This window comes from Rhinatrema bivittatum, chromosome 2 (genome assembly GCF_901001135.1).
Source record: "Rhinatrema bivittatum chromosome 2, aRhiBiv1.1, whole genome shotgun sequence".
NCBI classification, from domain to species: Eukaryota; Metazoa; Chordata; class Amphibia; order Gymnophiona; family Rhinatrematidae; genus Rhinatrema; species Rhinatrema bivittatum.
Genome location: NC_042616.1, coordinates 318,463,036 through 318,475,730, shown reverse-complemented (window position 1 = coordinate 318,475,730; position 12,695 = coordinate 318,463,036).

The following is a 12,695-nucleotide window of genomic DNA, read 5'->3' as shown; positions in this document are numbered from 1 at the left end:
AAATTATATTCTGAAGATTCAATACATAAGAATATAAGAACATAAAAACTTGCTATACTGGGTCAGACTGAGCATCCATCAAACCCAGTAAGCAATTTCCAACAGTAGCCAATGCAGGTCACAAGTATCTGGCAAGATTTCAAACAGTAAATAGTAGGGATGTGCATTCGATTTTCTCGAATTAGGCAATGTCAACGATATTATTAGGGTTTTTTTGACTGTCACGTCTAATTCATCATGGTTCGGTAGCACCGATATACGAAGCGATTTTTGACGCAATTTCGGCAAACTTCGTATTTCTTGTTAGTGCGCACTAATGGAATTACTGTGCACTGCATATCTCTTAGTGCACAGTAATACCAATTAGTGCGCACTGTTTTTCTAGCTAACGAACTCCTCTGAATTGATAATTTTTAAGTAGCATTTTTTAATGCGCACTAACTTTAGTTACTGCGCACTACTACATTCTTTGTATGTTCCATTAGGGCGCACTAACCTGTTAGTGCGCACTAACTAACCTGTTACTGCGCACTAACGGGCCTTAATATGCATTAACATATAGCTAGTGCGCACTAACTGGTTCTGTGTACTGCGCACTCATGCGGAGATAGTGCGCACTAACTGGTTGTTAGTGAGCAGAAAGGCCCATTAGTGCACATTAACGCATTTCATCGAAAATTGCCAAAAAAAAAATGAACCATGGGAAACCAAAATTTTCCATGGAGTGCCCAATCCAAAGCCCGAACTGATATGTTTAAATGAAGCACATATCTAATAAATAGGTCCCAGGCTGCTATTGCACAGTGATAAGTAGTGGCTACTTCTTAAGTCTGCTTGCTTAATAGCAGTTTATTGACTTCTCCTCCAGGAATTTGTCCAAACATTTTTTAAACCCAGCTATGTTAACTGCCTTAACCACATCCTCTGATAATGAATTCCAGAGCTTAATGGTACATTGAGTGAAAAAGAATTATCTCAAAATTGGTTTGAATGTACTACTTACTAACTTCATGAAGGACCCCTTGTCTTTGTATTTTTTGAAAGAATAAATAATCAATTTACATTTACCCATTTTATTCCTCTCATGTTTTTATAGACCTCTATCATATCACCTCTCAGACATCTGTTCTCAAACTAAACAGACCACATCTCTTTAGACTTCCCTTGTAGAGGAGCCATTCCTTGCAAAATAATACAATGGTGTTACAATTAGTTAAAAAAAAAAAAAAAAAAAAGCCTATCTTTTTGCTGTCTGTTTTATAGCTCCCAGATGTGTGTTCCTTATTAAGAATATTGTGCTGTGTAACACAAGAATGGTAACTTTTAAACAGCTTCATGGGTGCACATATACGCACATATACTGGCTCTCGACAATGGATGTGACCATTTTATAACATAGGCACTTATATGCACACATGATATAAAATAGGCTGCATGCACATACATGTACTCACAATGTTTTGTAGATGCATGCATGTGCATGCAAATGTCACAACTACTGCATAAGTGGCAAAAATTTAGTAGAAATGCTTGCTGATGCAATTATCAGTTTCCCAGGTCATTCCCAGTTCGCCCACATAAAGGATAGGACTTCCTAACCCAAAAGCCTACCTTTTACTCTGTTAGCCCCAACTCTAAATACCCCGCTAACCTCTTTAGATTTTTTTGTTTCAGGAATTACACGCCATCCATAGCAGAAGTAAAATTACAAGGTAGGAGACCCCGGGTTGTGCTAGTGTGTGTAAATACTTACATTCAGATTTCATTGAGAAATCGAGGAATACCCACGCCCTGCCCAGACCATGCCCATGCCCTGTCTCTTTTTTGTAAAACATTTTTTTGCATGTACTCGTGCACTTTTTAAAATCCACGCAGTGCATGCCAGCCCAACTTCTGCACATATCTCCTGGCTTTTGCGCGCCTAGGGCTTTCAAAGTTCACCTTAGAGTGAGCAGTCTTTGGCTTACCAGAAGATAGACTCAGTTAAGTCTCTGGTTATTCTCTTGCAGTTTTTATTACTTACAATAAAAAATAAAACACAAGCCTGCTTACTTCAGCAGTGATGGAAAAAGAAATGCAACAGTTTACTAACATAAGTTGTTTAGCAAAATTCCTGCTTTCTCCTAATCTGCTATGAGGCCTCTTATCTTCTCTGAGACCTGTTTTCTTAACCCCCTCCCCAGAGAAATGCCCTGAAACCAGAATTCCCTTGTGGACTATCTTAAGATAGATAAGGCTAAATACTTGGTTCTGCACTTTTAAGGAGAGTCTAAAAGCTTTACATGATGATTCTAAATATCCCCCTCCACAGTCTTGCAGGATCCAATATGGTGGATCTTGCTGTCCATGCATGAGTTTACTATTTACCTTGTTGATGCTTTTCTGCTAATATGCCTCATTCTGGATGAATACGGAGGGCCAATGAGAGGGAGGACTCAGCTGCCCCTCCAGAGAGTCCTGTGGTCAGTCTGATGGATGTTCACGTGCAGCAGGGGGGCTAATATCCCAGGAGTTGAGTCGCTGGAAGCTGCACGAGAGGAAGAAGAACTCGACTTCTTCCTTGATCCATCAGCATCTCTGTCCCTGGTTTTGTGGATGCCTCCTGTGAATCCTGCTGAGGTGAGATCGCTCACCTCACAACGAGGCATGACACTTGATGACATTGGAGTAGCCGAATCTTGTCCTGAGACCACAAGGCTGGTAGAAATCACCTCAGAGCCTAACAGCATTACAGGGAGAATCTCTGGAGGTGAAGCTCAGTGGCAATATGTAGGTATTATCCTTCAATCAGAAACTGCTTGGACTTTTTGTTGATTCAGCCATCTGTGATGTTAAGACCAAGTATTTTCACATTGGAAACTATTTGGGAAGGAATTCAAAATGTAAATAGTAACATCTCTCTTCAATTAAACCCGGTGGTGAATCATGTAAATGCTTTAGCTACTCGGATATGGGTGCTGGAATCTGAAAATAAAGACTTTGGGAATTCTTCTGAGGCATTTAAACTGGCTTTAGATATCTCTTCAGCTTTTGCAACAAGCATTAATAAAGGACAATCAATTACTTACAAATCAATTGGAACAAATGGAAAATGAAATTAGCGAAAGAAATGTTAATTGTATTAATGTTCCCAAAGATCTACTTGTTCCTCCCAAAGATATGTGGAAAAAATAGCTGGTGGAAATATTAAAAATACCTGAGCAAGCTGTACCACTTACATCAAGGGTCTATTAGTTTCCACCTTTTAAAAAAGATGTTGCTAATAAACAGCATATGCAGTCTGTTTCACCAATTGAACCAGTTCAGTTTACTGCGATTCTCGAGACTTCTGCGAGTGAGCTGGTCTCTCCAGCAACTCTCATTGTTACATTCTTACTAGAATCTGATAGAGACTGGATTTTGAGAATATTTTTTCATCATTGATTGAAAACTTACCTTCATCTAAAAGTCGGGGTTTATCCGGACTTGGCAAGACAGACTCAGAAAAAGTGAAAGCAATTTCTTTTAATGAGGCCTAAGGTTTTAAACCTGGGTGCTTTTTTACAACTTTGACTTCCATGCAAATGTCTTATCAAGTATCAGAATGTTTCATATGTCTTTTCCAGTCTTCCCAACTTTCAACTTTTCTTAATGATAAGTTTTCACTTATTGAAAATTCTTCACCCCTAACAGCCAATAGAGTTCCCAATGTCCAGATATGTCGACCATATATTATTTGACTGGCAGCTCCCCTTTTCAGCTAGACATTGCTTCTCTTTATGTTAGAGTTAAATGTTATATATTCCTAGGGTTCTGTCAGGATTCCCCTAGATAGAGGACTTAGATTTTGTGGCATGTTATATTTCATCGATTATTATTGTATTTTCAACTTTTGCTTTATGTTTCTTCATATTGACACATTCTATTTCTGATCAAGTGGATTCTTGAAGTCAAAGTTGAGAAAACTAGTAAATAAATAAATTAAAGTATCCACAGTCTTTTCTTTTTTGTTTTGAAAAAGTTATTTTTTTAATTAAAAGAGATCATTATATATTCAGCCATCATTATGTGACAAGCAATTTACACGTTTTCCAGGTAAGGGGGTTTTCTGGGCTTCATAATCTTTGAGAACATTTCAGCTGCTCTTGCCAAAGGATTCTCCTTGAGTCATGCCAACTGATCCCTGTTCGATTGGTTACCCATTACCATGGAGGGCATGTTTAGTTCTTACTGGGTTTGCATGAACTCTCCCAAACCTTCAGGTGTCATCTGCTGTGCAAGAGCTTGGGGGTCTGCGTTGCTCTCCAAATCAGGTCTAACAGTTTCTTACCACTGACAGGCTTTCCCCTGTATACACACATTCTGTTACCCTCGAAGGATGCAATGTACTTGCTCTTTGACAGTTTATAGAGCAGTACTACAAAAGATTTTCTGTAATGCATGCTAATGCTGTCTGCAGGATGGGATCTGGGGTAGGGTGAGGGGCTCTAATGTGTTCTAGCAATACCGCTAATGCTGTATATCGTCGTGCAATAGCAGATACAGCTTCATTGTTCCTTTTTCCATTTCCCCATGTCTGTTAAGTGCCAGATAGTGCTGTAGCACTTTGGAATAACTTTTTGATCTTTTTATGTTCAGACATACCAGAACTTTTAAGTATACCTCTCATTTCTTCATCTAATTTTCGAGCCATGGTGCTTCAGATATTTTTCTCTAAACCTGAAGGACTCCTCAAATGATCAAGTTATTGATTAGGCACTAAGTATATATTTTTCTGTCTTCCTCATTATTGCTTAGCTCAAAAGACATATGATGAGCAGCAATGCAAATCCTAGTAGTGGGCTGATAAACCTTCCAGCTCTTTCACCAGATTCTTTTTCTTTTTAAATGGTGGCCTTTCATCAGCCAGATTCCTTATGGCATGACGTTTCCTTTGCAAGCCACATACCTTATGTTATGATAAAGATGTGTTATCTTTCTGAATGTTTAATGTGATCTTTGTTATGGCTACCATTAAATTGTTAGAAACTGTGTTCAAGATAGATTTTCTCCATTGTGAATGGCATTTTAAAAGAGTCAGATTCCACTTTATATGATTTAACATGATGTCTGAGACCCACAAATAGGTGTAAGTGGGAAAATACATATCCACTTCTTTTTATAGGAGGGGCATGTGTTTTTGCACAGTATACCATAGTCCAGCCTGATAAAAAGGTATTTGTTCTCAGTCTGTAAGCCTCCAGCCCACAATGAAATAGCTGTACAGCTTTCTGGTGGCATCCTCATGTGTTTCGTTAAACATGTGGGTATTTGCAATGTGTGTGTGTGTCTGTGAGCCTGTATGTGTCTGTATGAGCTTGTGTGTGCATGTGACCCTTTATGTGTGTGTGTGCCTATACACGTGTGTGTCTTTGTTAGTGGGAGCCTGCACATCTGTATTAATGAGCACATCTGTGTGAATGAGAGCCTGTCTGTGTGTGTGTGTGTGTGTGTGTGTGTGTGTGTCTTTGTGCCTGTGTGTGTGTGGAGCCTGTCTGTGTGTTTACGTGTGGGTATGTGTATGGTCTTACAGAAGAGAGAGATATATTGTTCCCCTAGTCCTAATAATATTTATATGTATATAAGAGGTCACAAAAAATATTTTTATCAACCATTCACAAATTTTTGAAAGTTCAATACTACCACATGTAATCATTTACATGTTGGTATCATGTGTTTATTATATGTAGATTAAGATTGTAATTTATGATGATATACAATGTAAAGAAATAAAGAATTCAAGTGTATACATTGTAATTCTCTGTACTAAGAATAATAAATTTGGTGAAATATGACTATTGTAAATGATTACATGTTGTAGTATTGAACTTTCAAAAAGTTGTGAATGGTTGATAAAAAGATTTTTTGTGACCCCTTAAATATTGGGTATGTGTATGAACATGGTTGTGCCTGTGTGTATGTCTATATGTGCGAGAATGGGAGCATGTGTGTATGAGGGTATATGTGTATGAATGTGTGTGTGTACTGGTGTGTGTTTGTGTGTCCGTATGTGAGTGGGATCCCATGTGTGTGTATGTGTGAGTGTGTGAACCTGTGTGTTTATGTGTCCATATGTGAGTGGGAGCACGTGTGGTATTGAGTGTGTGAACCTGTATGTTTATGTGAGTATTTATGCATGTCTTTGTGCTTCTGTGTGTCTGGGTGTGCGTGCATGTGAGTATTTGTGTGTGGGTGTGAGTCTGTGTGTGTACAGGTGTGTGAATGTGTGAACTTATGAGTGTGTATGTGTGAGTGGAAGCCTGTGTGTGTGTGTCTTTGTGCCTATGGGTGACTGAGACCCTGTTTGTGTGTGAGCATGTGTGTGAGCATATGTATGTCTGGATATGTGCACCTCTGTATGTGTGTATCTGTGTGTATGTTTGCCTGAATATGTGCCTGTGTGTATTTCTGTATGTGTGTTCCCGTGTGTGTGCACTTACCTTTCAGAGAAGGAGGGTTTACAACAATGGCCTTAGAGATTAATCATGGCAATCAGCCCTCTGATGTCCTTCTTGTTACCTCCTACCACAGAGAAGATGCATAACAATAATAGTAGAAATATAAGGAAGGATTAGACCCTCACAGCCAAATTCCTTAGGTAACTGTACAGTGTAAGGACATACCTAAGAAGGGAACAGGCTGCACATCATTAGAAAATCATCCATACATGACATTACTCAAACTGTTAAGCATTAATAGTAAGGACATCTTCACAAAAAAAATTGCACTTCATATCTGGTATGTAGTATGTATTGAAATGAATGTAAATATCTAATTTATCCTAATTACTCATTTACATATTTCATTTGTACTTTTATACTCTATTTTATTACAGCACATACATATAATTTAGGAGCAAACATCCTCCCGTCATGTGCATATAACTGACTAATTAATTAGGCATGGATGAAGGTATTTAACATCTACATGCATTCCTACTGCCCAGAACATACATAATGGCTCCTGAGAAGTGTGCTCAACTGTAGAAAAACAATTTCTACTCCCAAGAAGTGACCATGCCAGTGAACTAAGTGATGAAAGTCTAGAATCTTATGTATAACAAGTCCTTCAGTAGAGTTAATTCATACCAGAAGGAAAAGACCAAGATAAATGCTGTGTTCTATAATAGCTGGAACATGGAGAATGTATACTACAATGAAACCTGCCCCACAAAATCAAAGAGAAACAGCCCAAACATTGACCTTCAACATCAGCTGACTGTGTGGTTTGTTATGTTCTGCCATTGGAATTTAAATTACTCACTCGGGTACCTGCAGACTCCATTTCATACTTTGGAAACGTTCTGTCACAGTGAAATGCTTGAGTGACTCTTATTAATGCACTAGATAGGATTCTTTGTCAAATTAATTTTTCCCTGAAGTCATCATACACCAAAACATGTATTTATTTAGTTATTTTATTATTTACGTTTTTATATACCATAATTCCAAGTGAGAATCACTAGATCACAATGGTATATAAGATTAAACAAGAAATTGACAGAAGTGAAATTGAAAGGTAGACATATAAACTGAGAGACAATAGGGATGTAACAATGAATTAAGGGGGGAGCTATAATTACAGAGAAATAGAGAAGGCATTGTTAAAAAGCCAGGTTTTCAGATCTTGTTTAAATTTCTTGGTGTCAGAAGATATTCAAAGGTTCTCTGGTAATGAGTTCCAGAGAATGGGGACAGCTATTGAAATAGCTCTGTCTCTCGTATATTTTAGGTGGTAGTATTTTATAGCTGGAATTTTGAGTAATCCTTTGTCTAGGGATCGAAAAGAACGAGCAAGAATATAAGGATTATAATTTATTCCTAGTAGTTCATTGTTAGGATTCAAAATATTGTGAATTATTTTTAGGACTTTGTATATTATTCTGGATTGCATGGGTAACCAGTGTAGGGCAAACAAAGTTGGGGTGATGTGATCAAATTTTCTCTTCCCAGTGAAGAGTCTGGCCACTGCATTTTGGAGACGTTGGAGAGGTTTGATGTGATTGGCTGGAAGTCCAAGGAGTAGGGAATCGCAGTAGTTCAAATTAGAGAATATAAGAAATTGCAGAACAGTTCTAAAATCTGTTAGAGTAAGAAGGGGTTTTAGATGGCTTAATATTCGTAGTTTAAAGAAGCCAGATTTGATTAATTTACTTATGTGAGGTTTCATGGATAAATTTCCATCAATTTGTATGCCGAGTGTTGCGCTCGGGGGTGGACCCTTGTCCTGTGGCAGTGGAGATACACCTCCTGGTAGGGACCAGAAGGCAACTGCCCCCAGGGGGCAGAGTACAGGATGAGACAGAGGCTAGAGAGAACTTCACCACTGGAAGCCCGAAGTCCCCCCAAGAGGAGTCCTTGGGACCTGGGCTGCTTGGACTTAGGTGGGCCTCGCAGGGTCTCCTGGGAAAGTGTAAGTCTGGTGTGCCTACAGACAGGAGGAGAGCGCGGTCAGGTTCGAGACTGTAGGTCAGGTGGAGCAAGGAGGACCAGAACAGTGTAGGAGATGACAAGGCTAGGAACAAAGCCAGAATCTGGAGGCTTGGTCAAGCAGGCAGAGGTCTGTGTCAAGGAGTCAGTCCAAAAAGTGGTCAGCAAAGCTGAGGTCAGGTACCAGAGGTCAGACAAGGTCACAGGCAGGCTGAGGTCAGGAGGCAAGCAGCAGGCAGACAAGTCGAGTAACAGGCTGGAGTCAGGAGGCAGGCAGCAGAAGGACAAGTCAAGGGACAAACTGGAGTCAAAAGGCCGGCAACAGACAGGCAGGTCAAGGGCATGGACCGGGTTCAGAAGGCTGGCAGACAAGCAGACAGATCAAGTAGCAAACCAAGGTCAGTACCAGAGAGACAGTCCAGAGGCACTACTTGGGGAGACGAACAGATGAACAAGAACAGGAGGATGCTGGAAATAGGAAGCAGGAACAAGGCAGGAACAGAACTGGAACAGAAGGATCCTGGAACAAGACTTGGAACAAGACAGGAACATGTACAAGCGTGGAGACAATCTAGCAACCGACCCGATTGTTAAGGCAAAGAAATGTAGGCAGGGACTTCCTTATAATGGAGAATCAATCAGGGCATGCTGCGGAGCTACGACCCGCCCTTGGCCCTACAAGAGGTCAGGCGGTCCGCTCACGTGCGCGCGTAGGGGTGTGGCCAGCAGTATCAAAGATGCCGAGCTCCGACGTGAGGCTTGGTTCGCAGTAGAAGGCCCGGCAACCACTGCCGCAGGATGCCAGGGCCTGGAAGTACTGGCAGCTGCCGCTAGGGAGGCCGACCCAGGACCTGTCGTGGAACAATGAAGGTGAGCAGGCCTGTGCACGGGACAGGAGCAGATGGGGCACGTAACAGTACCCCCCCACCCCCCTTCTAGGCCTCCCCCTATGTGGCCATGGCTTGTCAGGATGAGTCTTATGAAATGATTTCAGGAGCTCCTTATCAAGGATATTATGGAACGGTTCCCACAAATTCTCCTCGGCCCCATAACCCTCCCAGGCTAAGAAGTATTCCCATTTTCCTCGATGCCACCGAATATCAAGGACCTCTCTTACCTGGATGGAGGAGTCAGGTTCAACAGAGACCTGTGGAGGAGAGGGAACTCTGCGTGAGAGCCAGGAGGACCAATGGCTTCAACAGGGACACATGAAACGTGTTATGGATGCCCATGGCACGAGGTAGTTGTAATTTGTATGATACCACTCACACTCTTCGGATGACAGGAAATGGTCCTATATACTTCGGAGCCAAGCAATGAGAGGGAAGTCTCAGTCATATGTGTCAAGCGCTTAGCCACACCATTTGGCTGGGACGGAAAAGTGGAGCAGGACGTCTATGGATATCAGAGTTACTCTTGGAGCATTCAGCTGCTTGAGAAAGACACTCTTTTACTTGGTTCCATGCCTGATGGATGGTGTGAGCCATTGATTGAGCCACTGAAGATGGAACGGTCAAGGGAACAGGAAGAGGCAGACGGGGCTGCCGTCCAAATACTACAAAAAAAGGGGGAACATCAGTGGCTGCAGCAACATGTGTGTTTGTGCGACAGCTCGGCCCAGGGAAGATCAGACCAATTATCTTGCTGATCATTTACATAGGAATGGAGAAACATCTTCAGGGTTCGATTGGTCCTTTCAGCTTGGCCGTTGGCCTGTGGATGATAGGCCGATGTGTAGCTTAAGGAAATGTTGAACTTCTTACATAATGAACACCAATACTTGGCTGCAAACTGTGGTCCCTGATCAGAGATGATTTCCTTGAGGAGTCCATGTAGGTGAAAGATATTCTTTAAGAACAGCTTAGCTAGTTCTAGGGCTGAAAGAATGCCCAGCAGGGGAATAAAGTGACCCATCTTCGAGAAACGGTCAATGATGACACAAATCACCATGTTGTTCTGGGAAGGAGGCAGGTCCGTGATGAAGTTCGTCGAGATGCTCGACCAGGGTTCAGTAGGTGCCAGGAGTGGTTGCAGTAAGCCCCAGGGCTTCCCAGTAGGCGGCTTCTGCTGAGCACAGATGGGACATGAGTCCACATAGTTTCGAGAGTCTTGCACTATATGTCTTCATAACATCTTTAAGGTTCTGGCATGGCCCGGATGGCCTGCCAACTTAGAGTCGTGGGCCCATTTCAGAACTCGTACATGTAACCTCTTTGGAACGACAGTTTTTCCACTAAGAACTGTATTGGTCACAACTAGGAAAATACAGGCAGGATCAATAATGAAGCTAGGAATTTCAGGGACGTCTTCAGGTTCGAACGATCTGGATAGCGCATCAGCATGAAGATTCTTAGAGCCAGGCCAGAAACACAGCATGCAGTTGAATCATTCGAAGAAAAGTGCCCATCGGGCCTGATGAGAGTTCAGGAGTTGAGCCTCTTTCAGAGGCTCAAGATTCTTAAGGTCTGTAAAGACAGTAAACTTATGTTGCACCCCTTCCAACAAGGGGCACCACTCTTGGAGTGCCAACTTGACTACGAGGAGTTCACGGTCACCAACGGTGTAACACTGCTCCATGGGGGAAAACTTGTGTGAATAGAAAGAGCAGGGGGTCAGTTTGCCCTTGGGGGAAAACTGGCTCAAGACGGGTCCTGTGCTAATTGCTAAGGCGTCGACCTCCACAATGAAGTGATGTGTGAGGTCCGGGTGCTGCAAGCAGGGGGCCAGAGCAGAATGCTTCTTTGATAGTCTGGAAGGCAGCAATTGCCTTGGGTGTCCATATCCAGGTTTTGGCCCCTTTCCTAGTCATAGCAGTAAGTGGGGCAACTAGGGAAGAGTAATTAGCAATGAAGCTCCAGTAATAATTGGTAAAACCAAGAAAGCGTCGCAAGACTTGGAGACCTACTGGCTGGGGCCAGTCTCTGATCCCCTGGACTTTCTCGGGGTCCATGGAAAAGCCTTGGTCAGAAATGATGTACCCTAGGAAGAGTAAACGTTTCTGCTCAAAGAGACATTTTTCCAACTTGGCGTACAAGTGGTTTTCTCATAGACGTTGTAATATGATCCTGACGTGATCTCTATGAGATTCCAGGTCTTTCGAGAAGATCAAGATGTCATCAAGGTATATGACTATGAGGGAATACAGAAGATCACAGAAGACTTTGTTCATATGCTGTTGAAAGACCGCTGGGGCATTGCATAGCCCAAAGGGCATCACAGTGTATTTATAGTGACTGTCCCTTGTATTAAATGCGGTTTTCCATATATCATCGGGTTGGATGTGTACCAAATTGTACGCACCCCTCAGGTCAAGCCTGGAAAAGATTTGTGCCCCCTCAAGGTGATCGAACAGTTCACTGATGAGGGGCAACAGGTATCAGTCCTTGCGGGTTATGGCGTTGAGCCCCCTGTAATCGATACAGGGGCGTAGGCTGCCATCCTTCTTGTTGACGAAGAAGAACCCCACACCAGTAGGGGAAACAGATGAAACCTTTTTCTAGGTTCTCCTTAATATACTCTGACATAGCGTGAGTCACAGATTGAGCAACTGGTAAGTCCTGCATTTGGGAGGCGTAGTGCCCGGCAGGAGTTCAAACTGCGTAGCGGAGGTAAGGTATCTGCTTTCTGCTTCAAAAAGACATCATTGGAGTCAGAATACTGCGGAGGCAAACCAGGTAAGGTAACAGACTTTAGGACAGGAACAACTGGAGATATGGAATGCAAACAAGTCTTCTGGCATTTGGATCCCCACTGCACCAACTGCAGGGTTTGCCAGTCAAACTGGTGTCCGTGAGCCTGGAGCCCTCATGGAGGGTACCCACGGTAAGACAGACAGGCACTGTCCATTGAGTAATGAGTCCAGGAAGATGATCCCCCTGAATAGAGGCAATGCGGAGACTCACCTCCAATGGTAGGAGAGGAATGTTCAAGAGCTTGATAATGTCGTCCATAAGGAAGCTGACACTAGCTCCGGTATCAAAAAGAGCAGTGGTAGAAAACGTGTGGGCCTTAATGCCCAGGGAGACAGGAAGCAACAGTTGAGGGGCAGTAACAGTTGCGCCCAAGCTCGGGACCCCTACCTGGCTCAGGCATTGCAGTTTCTCAGTCGCACCGGGCAGGACTGCAGACAATGTCCAGAAGTGCCACAGTAAAGGCAAAGACCTTCCTTCTACTGACGTAGCTGTTCCATCAGTGATAGACGCCCACGGTTCACCTCCATAGGTTCCACCACGGAGGATGGTGGTGGTG